Source organism: Drosophila yakuba, chromosome X, assembly GCF_016746365.2.
Source record: "Drosophila yakuba strain Tai18E2 chromosome X, Prin_Dyak_Tai18E2_2.1, whole genome shotgun sequence".
Classification (NCBI taxonomy): domain Eukaryota; kingdom Metazoa; phylum Arthropoda; class Insecta; order Diptera; family Drosophilidae; genus Drosophila; species Drosophila yakuba.
The window spans coordinates 9,045,105-9,058,896 of NC_052526.2; positions in this window are offsets into that span (position 1 = coordinate 9,045,105).

Genomic DNA, 13,792 nt, shown 5'->3' on the forward strand with positions numbered 1-13,792 from the left:
ATTCCGATTCAATGTGTAGGTACAATGGAAAGCTTGTAAAGCTGGGCAGTCATGTTGCCAAATAGATCATTATACTAGCAAATTTTCTCAGTGCACCACTGCGTTTTTGTCCCGCACTGTTTGTTTGTATGGGTGGGCGGCCAGACAGTGCTAAACTTTGGCTTAATATTGGCAAGTGCGTAAAGAAAATTGCATTGTCGTTTTCGCAGAGTTTTCAGAGAGTGGGCGTTTCGGGGGGGTTTGGGGCTTTTCGGTTTGATAGATGGGGTTTGGGGGTTGAGGGGCTGTGTAGTTCAGGACCGTCCGGCCTTTTGTCAATTGTGCTTTCGAATGGGGCGCAAAGTCCAAACGGCTTTTCGTTGGTCCGTTTGTTTGTTTGTTTGCCAGGCCGACCGACCGACTGGCCGGCGGCAAGATTTTTAGATTATGACGGCTCTGCAATCCTCACCAGCTGGACAATATCCAGATCCGCTCGTCCCCAGGTCATGCACCGCGCGAAAAACCCAGAGAACCTAGTTTAAAGTGTATAAAAAAGGCAGAGTATTAGTTATAATGTTGGGATAAGCCAAAGGTATAAATATTGATGGCATAATTAAATAAAAGGGTGCATTTTAAAATGATGTTCTCTATGGACACCTGCAGAGTTTACTTTTACATTTACCTTTTGCTCTTGTTCGATAAAATCACGCAACTTTTTCTGTCAGTGTCCATTGTTTGCCGTAGTCCTATTTATTTGTGTTAGGACACTCTTGCGCTTTATTGGTGACATCGATGAATGTGAACTCCTTTGCCGATTCCACTCACTCATCGAGGATTCTGTAGATTCACACGCCTGCAACCCCTTCACCCCCGCCCCCATTCCACGCCACAGGATTCCCAATTTTTGGGGCTTTGTGGTCACTTTTTGTGCCCAGTGTTTATCTTTGGGGTTTTTGTTTGTCTTTTACAAAGTGTTTGGCTCTGTAGTTGGTCTTTGATTTTATTGCTCGACCTGCAAACATGCAAAAAATACGACACACAATACACACAATACAACAGAAAAAGATAAGTACAAATTTAGAATCAGGTATAAGGGGGATGGGGTAGGGGGCGTGGCCATGGGGAGCGGGCGGTGCAACTAAAACGCACAGATAGCTGACTAGATTCCTATCAGCGTCAATAAATAAAGTTTTTAAATGGGACAAGAAAATAAATATGTGTCTCCTTGTTGTCACAGACAACCCAGGGGCCAGAACAGTGGGGCTCAGGATGCAGGACGGGATGACAGTGGGCCGAAACAGTTGATTTATAGCAACTGTTAGATTATAGATTTAACTTAAAATCATGAATAACAATGAACATGAGAAGCTTTCCATATTTTTTCTTGCACACCTTTCCTCACTTTACTGTTCCATTATTTAAATCCCACATTGATTTGGCGTTTTTCAATATGCTATAATTAAATGGCGAACTTGCTTATAAAGTGCCCAACTTCATTATTGATCTTTGATCACTCTTGGGGCCATCCCACTGTTATTCGCCACGAAAAGTAGCGTTTACACAGCCCCGCATCCCCCGTCTCCATTAGCTGATGTCTTTCCGTTTGGCTCATATTGAAAAAGTTTTTTTCGAGTATCTATGGCTGTGTCTCTTCGCCTCCCCGGCCTTTCGGAAAAATCTACCCCCCTTTCCCGGCGGTCTCTTGGTCTGGCGCTTTTTTCTTGCCTTTCCCAGTGTGTCTGGGTTGTCTGTTGGCTGTCTGCTTGTTTGCCCGCTTTGTCTTTTGTCTAGTGCAATATGCGTCGTGTCTTGGCACCGCCCCCAATTTCCCCCACTTTTCCGGCGAACCGCCATACCACCTCCCCTCACCCCACCGAAAAATATGCGGTTGGAAAATGCAGTCCACCAATAAGTGTGCCTAATTCAACCTAAATAGGAGTCCACAGTTACCTGGAATCATTACTCAGTGATTGCAATGATAGATAGAACACTGGCCAACAAAATATTACTTTGAATTCCATTCAAATGGATATGAAGCAATTCTATTATCTGCATTCTAGAAACTAAATGCTTTTAAAAATATTCTATTGATTTTCGCAACCAAATAACTAAACGAGCCTAACTAGATCAAAGTTTAATTTTTATGTTAATAGCATTTGGAAGTGGAAGTCTACATAAAAGGGCGCTTTGCCTCCACCAATTTGCCATCTGTAGTTGCCTATTTTCGATCTCTAAGTGCCACCTCCACCTACATGCACCTACTTACATTGATTTTATAATTAGCTTTGGCCACAGTGGATGGCAGGAAGTGGGAGGAGGAAGTGGGCGGAGGAGGAAGTGGTGGTGGTGGTGGTGTTGGTGGTGGTGCAGGAAGGAAGCATCGGAAGCTGGCAAAGAATTGAATGTCGAAGTCAACTCGTGGCCATTAAAACCAGCCAATTACCTTCAAGACTCATTAAGTGCTACAAGCGATGGGTGGCTGGTTGGCTGGTTTGGATGGCATGGATGGCATGGATGGCTTGGATGGCTTGGATGGCTTGGGGATGGCTTGGGAGACGTGGATGGTTGGAACTGCCAAAAGGGCTAAAACCGGGGCGTCCCGGGCTGTTAGCTGACCGTTACAATCGAATTAGGCGCCGCTCGCAAAGCTAAATGCAATTAAAACTACAAGATGTTGATTACATTAGAAGTGCAGGACAAACAGGAGCAGGAACAGGAGCAGCTGCAGGATCTGCAGGAGCACGGAGCATGGAGCAGAGGAGCGTGCTCTGGCCAGGACATTTCAAGCGTTTCACCACGACATTGCAGCCATGTCTGCTGTTGCTGCCATGCCTGGGAAAGTTGCGAGTGCACTGAAAATAATAAGGTGCATTAAATGATCTTTAAAATATGTGTTTTTGAGTAGATTAATCCATTGAATTCGATATTTATGTTTTAGTAAATAACAATAACTATATAGTTACCAATGTTCATATCTCCGCTTCCTAATCAGTTTTTGCCACTTTTTTCTTCGAGTGCAGAGGTATTGAGCCAAGTCGTGTTTGGACTCCTCTGAGTCTCCGGCTACCGGTTCATAATTTATCCCTTTTTGCTGTCGTTGCTCCTGGCCGTCGTGGTCCTTTTTTGCTGTCACGTTCCTGCCGAAAAATTGTTGCGGTTGACCAAAATTATTTTCTTTTTTTCTCTCGCTCGCTCGCCAGAAAAGAAAAAACAAAAAACGAAAAAAAAAAACGTTAACAAAAGTAAACAGCAAACTTTGTCAACGTCGTGGGGCCAAAACAGGAGGGCGGAGGTGGGCGTGGTAGGTCCAAACTAATGTGTCGGGCATCACTCATCACTCATCACTCAAACACACACACACACACAGCCCCACAAGCAGACATGTGGAGAACGAGTGTGTGTGAGTGTGTGTGGGAGTGTGTCTGAGTGTGGGTTTGTGGCAGGGACATAAAGCTGAAATCCTCAACGCTAATTTGTGCATGATAAATTATTTATGTTAAGGCGAAAAGCGGCAGAAACAAGCGCCAACCGCACGCGGACCACAAAATCCGACTAAGCTCAAATTAAAATCTAAACTTTGCCTTCACAAGCGGAAAGGCTAACAAAAAAAAAAAAGAATAGAATAATATTCCTTCGTTAAAGCCAGCTCGAAATAAGTTGTCAACAGGCTAATCCCCTGAACTGCTCAGCCAACACGAATCATTCATTCACAAATCATTTCGCTTCCATTCAATATGAGTTCTTGATTTCAAAGTTTTCCCACCGCTTTTCCGGCTTTGCTATTCGATTTTTTTTCTTCTTCTTCATTTTCATTTTTATTTTTTTTTTGCTCTTTGCGTTCTGTAAACCCACAGGAATGCAGCTGGGGGAACAAACTTTAGCTGGGTAATAGAATCAAAGGGAATCAATGGGGAATCACAGTAAATTCGAGTCGTTGCTTGGATAAACAGATTATACAAGCTAAACCGGTGGAGAATATCTAAAGGATAGGATGGTGGCATCGAATGAGAATGGAAATCGGAAAGGTAAATTGAACCGAGTGACAATCGATTCTCGAACTTAGCAATTAACTGAGGGTTCGAATAAAGAAATCAAGAGAAAGGGAAATTAACACTGGGTTTTTGTTTAAGTTTTTACTGCACTAAAGTGTACATATTGTTAGTAATAATTGAAGATACCTCTTATTTCATTGTGTTTTACCTATTTGCTTTTAAGTTAGGTTGTTATTGGCCGACCTAAGCTTCGAACTTACATCTTACCAAATTGCATCTCTCCGCACATTCAAAGCGCGAACATCCGCTTTCATTGCATTAACGGGCAATGCAACTCCTTAGCAAAATATGGCTCCATCTGAAGGGCAAGCTGTCAGCTAATTGATTTAAGATTACCTCTTCGCTCAGCCGCACCTGTTATTCGGCGTCCTTCGTCCTTCGTCCTTTGGCAGCTCCCCATCTCTAATTGCATGTCCATTTACCGCCGGAGACATAATCCTTGAGCTTAATCAGCTGCTCCTTCTGCTGATGCACTTAAAGTCATTTGCCTTGCCCTCCGAAAGCACTGAGCAAAATTTTATGCCAAAAGTAAGTATAGTTTCATAGTAAGGGTTCCCTTTTTCTTCATAACTTGGCTAAAAATGGTCAGAAAGTGAAAAGAATTACATATTTTTACTCCTAATTACCAATACTAACTAACTACATTACTTTTTGACCGACATTGTTAAAATAATTTTTGGCCAAATTTTCGCATTTTTTGTAAGGGGTAACATCATCAAAATTTGTAAAAAATGTGAAAAAAATAGAATTTTTTTCTGAAAACACAGTTCGATTGGAAATTTAATTACGAACTCAACGAGGTATGACATTCCATATTCGGACCAATATTTCGAATGCTGTGATCAAAATATTGATAATTATTTACATAAAAAATCAGAAAAACTATTTTCGGCAAATTTTTAATATTTAGGATTGTCATTTTCGGTATAACTTGGCTAAAAATCATCAGACAACCAAAAAAATTACATATTTTTACTCATGATTACGAATACTAACCAACCAAATCACTTTTGGACCGACTTTATTAAAATAATTTTTCGCCAAATTTTCGCATTTTTTGTAAGGGGTAACATCATCAAAATTTGCAAAAAAGGTGAAAAAAATAGAATTTTTTTCTGAAAACACAGTTCGATTGGAAATTTAATTACGAACTCAACGAGGTATGACATTCCATATTCGGACCAATATTTCGAATGCTGTGATCAAAATATTGATAATTATTTACATAAAAAATCAGAAAAACTATTTTCGGCAAATTTTTAATATTTAGGATTGGCATTTTCGGTATAACTTGGCTAAAAATCATCAGACAACCAAAAAAATTACATATTTTTACTCATGATTACGAATACTAACCAACCAAATCACTTTTGGATCGACTTTATTAAAATAATTTTTGGCCAAATTTTCGCATTTTTTGTAAGGGGTAACATCATCAAAAAATGGAAAAAATGTGAAAAATATTGTATTTTTTTCTGAAAACACAGTTCGATTGGAAATTTAATTACGAGTTCAACGAGGTATGACATTCCATATTCGGACCAATATTTCGAATGTTAGAATTTGTGCCACATTTTAAATGTGCATAAGATACAGTTTTTCTCTGAGTGTGCTCATCCCGTTGCCCTTTGTCACGTTCTCTTTGTGAGCTGCCATTTTCCACTGTCTGTTGGCCATTTCATTGCTTTGGCAAACACTTGCCGCCAGCTGCCGCCTTCATTTGAATGGGAACTGGCTCAGAAAGGAGCTGGCATGCGGATGCGGCATGCGGATTGGGATAGGAATCGGAAATCGGGGTGAAGTGTTGGCCAAGTCGGGAGCTCATCAAATAACGACCACCGACTACCGATGGCCACTTTTCGTCTGCCTCTGTTGGCTTTTGGCTAGCTATTTTCCCTGCCAAGGTGTCCGGCATTGTTTCAATTAGTGCAGAAGCTGCAGTGGCTAGAGGAGCCAGGGGAGCCGGGGGATCCCGAGGAGCACCTGCATCCCAGTTCCAGGTCCAGTGCCCAGTCGGCCACTCATTAGCAGTGCTTGCATTTTGCGGTCTGCGGCTGATGTCGGAACTTTACCACTCAGCTTTTGCCACTCGCCAAAAACCCTGCAAATCCAAAAAAGGACCTCCAGCCTCACGCTTCGTCACCCATTTGCAGGCACTTGGTGAATCGGTTAGTTGAACCGACTGGTCGAATGGGATTCGAAAGGGGGGATTCAAACGAAATTTAAATCTTTGGAATTTCCCAATTACTTATATTCTTTATTTTCAACTAGAGAAATATGTGGACTTGTTTATTCTTAGGCCACAAATTGCCTTGATTTTTGTTCAACACTTCATTGTGCCGTTCCCTACAAGTCCTTTGCACTGACCATTGAATTTATAATTGTTGGCCGCTTTTTCGTAGCATACTTTTGTGCAGCTACCATTTAAATTACTAAACAGGACTGCCAGGACTGGCAGGACACCCAGTGCTCTCTATCCAGTTGCTGCGGGGGAAAAATGGTGTATCTACCTTTGCCATTTCTTGTCTGGTCGCATGCTTTGTGCATTTATAATCATTTTTCATAAATGTCTGACCACTGGCCATGGAAAATGTCCTGGGTAAAAGGGAGTTGGCAGAAAGGGAAAGGAGGAGCATTCACGTTAACTGTGACAGCTCTCAAAGGATTAGACGTGTTTCACATTTTAAATTGTACCGAGCGCACTGAAGTCCCCACTTGCTCCATGATGTTGAGGATGATTCAGATGGTGTTTTCTGGATGTTGATGTTGATGACGTCGGCCAGATGGCCTTTGTCTCTAAACTGTCTAGGCGCCGATTGCTCAATTCGTTGGGAACCCAAAAGCACACACCTTTAACCTTATGTACACCTCGGTGAAGGCTGTTTAATAGAGGTTAATTAACAATGAGCAATGCCCAATTACGTACCTTGTAAAGTATTAGAGATCCTTTGAATAGCGTATACTTGATCGATTATAAAAAACATTGTATTTGCTTAAGATTATTCTGTAATTGTTTAAAAAAAAGGTTATCATCCTGTGTTGAATTCGTGCAACCATCTGATGGCTTTCCACCATTTTTTTATTGTCTATATATTTTTTTACATTTCGACTTTTGCGCTGCGGCGAAACTAAGCCGCTTACCCTTCCCCCTGCCACGCCCCCAAATGGGAGTGCGCCCATAAGCCTGCAAATGCCAATTCTGCGTGTTGGGTAAACTCTCCTTTGGGCCGCTTTTCCGCCATAACACTGGTTTGGGTAATTGACGTTGATGGAGATTATGCAAACCCTATGCCATCCTCCTCTGCATTCGATCCGTTTGCACGGCTGTCTTGGCTGGCAGCCCAAAAAAAATTAATTTAAATTATAATAACTAACAGAAAACGAATAGCCCTTGATTTTCAATGTTTTTGATCAAAAGATTAAGCTCTTGAATGCTACACAGTATATAGAAAGTATTAACAATCATTAACTATTAAAAGTGTAATTAATCTGCTATTTGGTTGTGGCTTAAACACTTTTAATAATCACAAAGCACTTTGAATTGCCCGGTTACACTTGACTGCGATGATTTTCCATCGGAGGGACCTTATACTGAAAAATAAAGCACTTTATCGCTCCACAATTAAAAGGCATTTACAATGAGCCCTGACGCCCCACACGAATCACTCTTCTGTCTTCGAGGGGCGCGTCTAATGAAGCGGCAATAAATGGTATGCTGATGTACACTGCACAAAAACGAATGAAATTGAAATAAAATACAAAATGTATTACTTGCCTGTAGCTTGCATTACAATAACTAATAACTTAAGTATGTAAAGTGCATATGGATTCCCTGCAAAAATTCCAACATCTTTGTAAATAATTAGGTTCATTTGCAGTGCAGCGATTTTAACTTCGATGGCTGCCGCATCATCATTAAGTAATAAGTCTTCGGTTTGGACAGAAAGTCCGATAAAATGGAAAAGGGAAAGCGGAAGAATGCGGCGAGGTATACAAAAAACTTGAGCCAAAAAGCTATTAAAAGCCAAAAAGGCAACTCCCGACCAAAACCGCTTAACGACTTCATTAAGCGATGGCCAATCCTTGGTGGCAAAAATCGGCGAAGGAGGCAGAAGCGTTCGCTGAAGGTGAAACAAATTGAAGTTTTAAGCAAAACGAAGATGAACTCCGCTTGGCAAGTTGGCAACTGCCGAGCAGACCAGTCAATCACTCAATCAGGCAGCCAGTCAGTCAGTCAGTCATTCAGTCAGTCGGTGGAGTTGCGGACCAGAAGGAGCCGCCATCTCAAGACGTGGCACTTCCGTTTCCGCTTCAAGTCCGCTGCACAAAGAACAGTGGGCGAAGAAGAAGCAGAAGTAGACGCAGAAGAAGAAGAAGCAGAAGCGGAAACGTCGGAAAAAGCGGTGAAAAGCGGGGAAGAGGAAAAGAAAAATGAACATTGCGCCAAACTGACAACACTCCCATTACCCTTTCTCTCCACTTTATTTCATTTTTTTTTGGTTTGCCTTCTTTAAAGTGCTTTTCCTCTTTGATTTCGCTTTCCCAGTGTCTTTCAGATTGGTCAAAATGCACCACCCACCACCCAACGCCCAACGCCCACTGCTACCAACAATTGCATCTTTTTGTTTGCCATTTCCGAACGGGGCGCGAAAAGTGGTTTCTATTTATTTATTTATATTCCCATTGTGCCAAGCTGCAAGTAGCTGCGAAAAGCAGCAGAGCACACTTTTCCTTATTCACAGCGAGACTGTTCGATTATTCGATGGGGCGTGGCTTGGGAAAACCGATTCGCCGACTTAGCCAGCAGATTACCAAAGTTATCGTGGCCACTAAAGGCCAAGGAAATTGGGAATCTGGGAATGTTGCAGTGGATAAAACGCGGACTTTAATTCAATTAAGTTTGGCGCTTTTTGAGAAGCAAAAGAAAAGAAATGCCACTACAAGAATCAGCACGTAAGGTTTTTAGGTCCACTAAATTCACTTTGTTTATAAATATATTTTTTCAAGTATTTTCAGTTTCATTTCTTTCACTTTTCAGCAATATATTGTATAAGAAACTTGATTACTATATTTCTTATCAGAGTTGAAGTTGAATAATAAATTCATAAACTTTTTTCCTTCTAGTTTCACCCTGCTATACTCAAATGTGTATGCCCATCGCAGGTCGAAATCAAAATCTATAAATCTTGGGCTTTTCAGCCCTTGGCATTGAAATACTTTCGACTGTGGAAGTGAAAAGCCCTTGTGGTGTGCAATCTATCAATCATGCGGACGTTTATCAGTCAGGCTGGCTGTCTATCTGTAAATGACATCATAATTCCCGCACTCAATTGGCAATTTCCCGACCTGTTCCTTTCGCTTTTCCCGAATTTCCTTTGCCATTTTCCAGATGCACTTAAGATGGGGAAAAACTTTCGACTGAAGACATTATGCATTTGTCAATTTGTTAAGCGCATAAGTTTCAGTTTCTTTCCCATTGTTTCCCCTTGTGCTTGTGCATTTTGCATTTCGCATTTTGCATTTTCCACACGAAAAGAGAGACAGCAAGCAAGAGAGGCGGGCAGAAAGAGATGACGAAAGTTTATAATCTTTCACGGAGCTGAGAACTAATTGCAATGTAAATAAATTACAGGCGACACTTGCAGCGCCAGCAAAGTACTTTCAGAGAAACCCCCTTCCTGGCAGCTTAGCAATATTTCACTCAATATTCAAAAGCAGGCGGAGAATGCATTGCCTTCTACATCTATGTCACCGCCCCAAAAGATGCCACGCCCACAGCCCGCCGCCCCTTGTCGAAAAACGCATTCAACTCGACTTAACTAACTATTAAGCACTACTTGAAGTTTTACACAGGATATATGCATGTACTCGCCCTCGTTGTCCTAGCATCCTGCCAGAATGACTTTCGCCAGCAAACGGGCGGGAGAAAGTGAGGTGGGTGGGGGGCGGAGAAAGTGGCGAAAGTGGGGGGAAGTGTGCGTAGAAGGCGCTGGCCAATAGGGTATCACACCATCGCAACTATTTATGTAAGTAGAAGATCGCAGTTGCGAGTTTTTCAAATTATTTATTTGAAACTATACAGTCTGATGAATTTCACAGCTTATTTTGGACTTTTATTTAAATAATTAAATAAAATCCAATGATTTCGTAAATATTAAATTAACAACCTGTTTTCTTCGCAGTAAGAGTGTACAGTAGTCGCACTGCAAATTATCCTCAACTAATTCCTGTTTTTAGTTGTCGTTTGCTCGTTTGTCGGCATCGTTTGCAGCTTGTCCTTGCCGTCGTGTCATTACGACTTTGTGTGCGTGTCCCCAATGAGCGAATGTGTGTGAGTGTGTGTGAGTGGCAGTATGTGCGTGGGTTGTCCTTGTCGATTTACAAGAGTTGCAATTAGTGCGCTCTGCAGCCAAATCCCTTGTAGCTTTGGAAACACTTTTTGGGCGGTCCTGTCTCGCTGTCTCGCTGTCTCGCTGCCTCGATCTCACCTCCACCGCCCCGCCGATCGCCCTCTCTCGACCCCATTAACTCTTTGCACCGCTCCCTGCCCCCACCTTCCGCCCCTCTACCCCTTGGCCAAGCCATTGTTTGCGGCATGCCTTTTGTGCGGCCCAAATGTGTCGGAAAGTGTCTTGGCCTCTGGACGTACACGCAGAGAAAATCCATTGCAACAAACACCTTTATTAGGTATATTTTACTCAACTCGAATTAGTTAGAGCTTGGCTTGTTTTTTCTCACTGTATTGTTTGGCACGTGTGTGTGTGTGTGTGTGTTTGGGGTGTGATCCTGGCCGGTATATCCTGTAGTGTCCTGCTGGTCTTCGGTGTGTGTAACTCATGCCTATCAACTGCATCCGGCTGGCACATCCGTTTGGCAACAGCTCTCGGCTTTTATGGCTTTTAAATAGTTGCAGCCAGAAGTTTCGGCAACTCAGCTGCAAACCCTCTACACCCAACCCCCTCCCCTCTTTAAGCCCTTCAGCTGGCCACTTTTGGCAAATTTATGACTGTATTAGAGAGTTTCACCCCTTTTCGAGTTTTTCGCTCACATAATTTTTGCATAGTTTTCGTCGCCCAAGCTGTCGACCACTTGAAACTTAACCCCATCCCTCATCCCCTCGAGACTCAGAGCCCATAGTTCAAGTTGTGCCGAAAGATCTTTTTGAGAGCTGGTGTAAATTTGGCAAAAGCAAAAGAAAAATTTGGCACTTTCAAAAAAATCCTGCTCGCTAAATATTTGTTATAAATAAAATAAAACATTACCACCATTTCTAGCTACTTTAAGATACATTAAATGGTATTTTTTTTATATCAATATTTATTAATTATTTAAAGTACAAATGCAAGCAAGTCACGCAACGCCGTTAGGTATGCAACATATTTTTTTCCAGGACATGCTGTTGCTGCAAATGGTTTAAATCTTTTTTTAACAGTGCTGCTTCCATTTAAATGTTATTTTAATCTTTATTATCCAGCTGGTTATGGTTCTGGCCATGTGGCCCAGTGCTTTTTGTGTGTCCAGCTTACAGTGCGTGTTGGCCATGTGGGCGATTTCCTGTTGCCGGAAATGTCCGAGGATGTGGCAGTAGGGATCCCATCTCGTGATTGCCGCAATGATACTTAAGGCTCAAAGGACCTGCATTCCGTAACTTCATTTGCCCACTCGAAGAGCGCTGATAATGCACGCATACGAGTATTAAGTTGCCGCCTCACTTTCACCAACGGCGAGCAACGTTGTTGTGTTTTTAGTGTTTAACATTAAGGACACGCTATCCACACACACACTCACACACACACACCCTTCAGCCAGCCCACATCCTTCAGCTGGCATTGTTGCTACTGCTGTGAAAGCTTAGTCAACTTCAAGTCGAGAGTTAGTTTATGGCCAGCAGCTCATCGTTGTCGTCATCCTGTTGTTGTTTCCACTGCTGCGGTGTGTTGCCGTTGTCGTCTCAAGTTCTTATGTGAAGTGCACTCTTTATGTTAATAGTTGACACTAATTAGATATGTTTGCACAACACGCGCGTGTGTGTGTGTGAGTGTTTGTTAGTCGAGCCTGGCTGGCACACGTATACATATACCTATTAACACACTCGCACCAGCAAAGTCTTCAAAGCAAAACAAAAGACTTTGTTAGTGTCCTCTTTATGTGTTGTGTGTGTGAATGAGTGTGTGAGTGAGTGAGTGTGTGTGGGTGGCTGTGTGTCCTCTCTGCTGTACAGGTGTCGCTGGCTAAGTGCGATGGATGGCGTTAAATGGAGCGACAGACAGTAATTAGGCACAGCTGCATCACCTGTAACAACAAGCTGTGTAGATTAGTTTGTTTTACGTGCTTTTAAAAGTGCTGCATAAATAAATCAAGGAAGGTGAACCATTAGCTTTAAATGTATATGAATGGGTTGAAACTAATCCGTTATTATAAACTCTTTAGGAGTTGGGTGGGTTTTCCATTTGTTTTTAGATAGGTTTCTTTACATATGCGATTCTCTTGGTTATAACTAAACAAAACATTGTGGAATTGTTCAATATATTCCATAACCTATTGCAGTGCTTTGCGTATATGCACTACCATAAGGCACATAGTAAGTGCACCATTGGTTGGACCTTTGAGTGCCACAGTTCACTGTGCTGTGTTTTGCAGCCTTCTTTTTACTGCAGCTGCTGTGGCTTTGCCCTCCGCCGAGCTCTCTCGTTGCTCCACTTAATCCGGCGCAGTGCTAAGCACGAGGCGCAACTATTACTTAATCATGACAGCCTGTTTAATTAATGTACCACGAGTTCACGCCACAAGTGGGTGTGTGTTTCAGCCCCTGCCCCCTCTTTCCTTTGAGAACATACATACCTAAGCTGCATGATCTGTTACTTTCGCAGTGTGGCAAGGATATGAAGACAATGCAGTTTCGCAGCTTAAAACCATCAAAGATGAACGCTTGTTCTAAATGTCAATCAAATGGCAAGTTATCAGCGACTAATATAGATGTGAGTCGAAAGTGTTTCCAAATACACCAGTCAATGAATGAATGTGGGCAACAACATGTGGGCCATGAGAAGGGTTAAAAGCTGTTGACTTAGGGGCTTTATGACAGCTGCGAGGAGCCCCGAAAATAGTTGATCCCAAGCGGAGCGGAGGTGGGAGCATCTGGTCGTTTAGCAGCCCACCAATCATGCATCCGCTTTTGTTGCTCCTAATGAAATTTTAATTTGCTGCGGATATGCGCAGTCAGAGTGTTTGCGAACTTCGCTTCGACAGACGCCGCTGCGTCAGCACGGGAATAGCCATACATAGTAGTGCTACATAATGCCTGAATATGGCACAAGTTGAAGGGGTTCCAAGGGGGGGCATACAGCACTCACACACACACACATACGAACTCTACGGCACAACACACAATTACTTAGACTTATGTATGATTTATGTCTATGGTTCTCTTTGGCGCTATTGCCTTTTGCATACACTACGAAAAAAGTAGATTGTTTATTGATTGAATGCATCTTTGAGTGCTTGAATGTACGTGATCATTGAAGCTTCCGCTCGCAATGTAATGCACTGCCAGAAAGCATTTTCAGCAGGTCAGAAAAAGTTTACAAACTAAAACGCTAGAAAGCTAAACTAGCTTCAAAAAGGTGATTGCTGATATCTGAATGTATCAACTTCTTATATATCAATTATATATATATGATACGATTAACTCATTAGATGTATCCTACAGAAAATAGACTAAATATGTTTAAAATGTACATTTCATATTGACTCACCCCCCA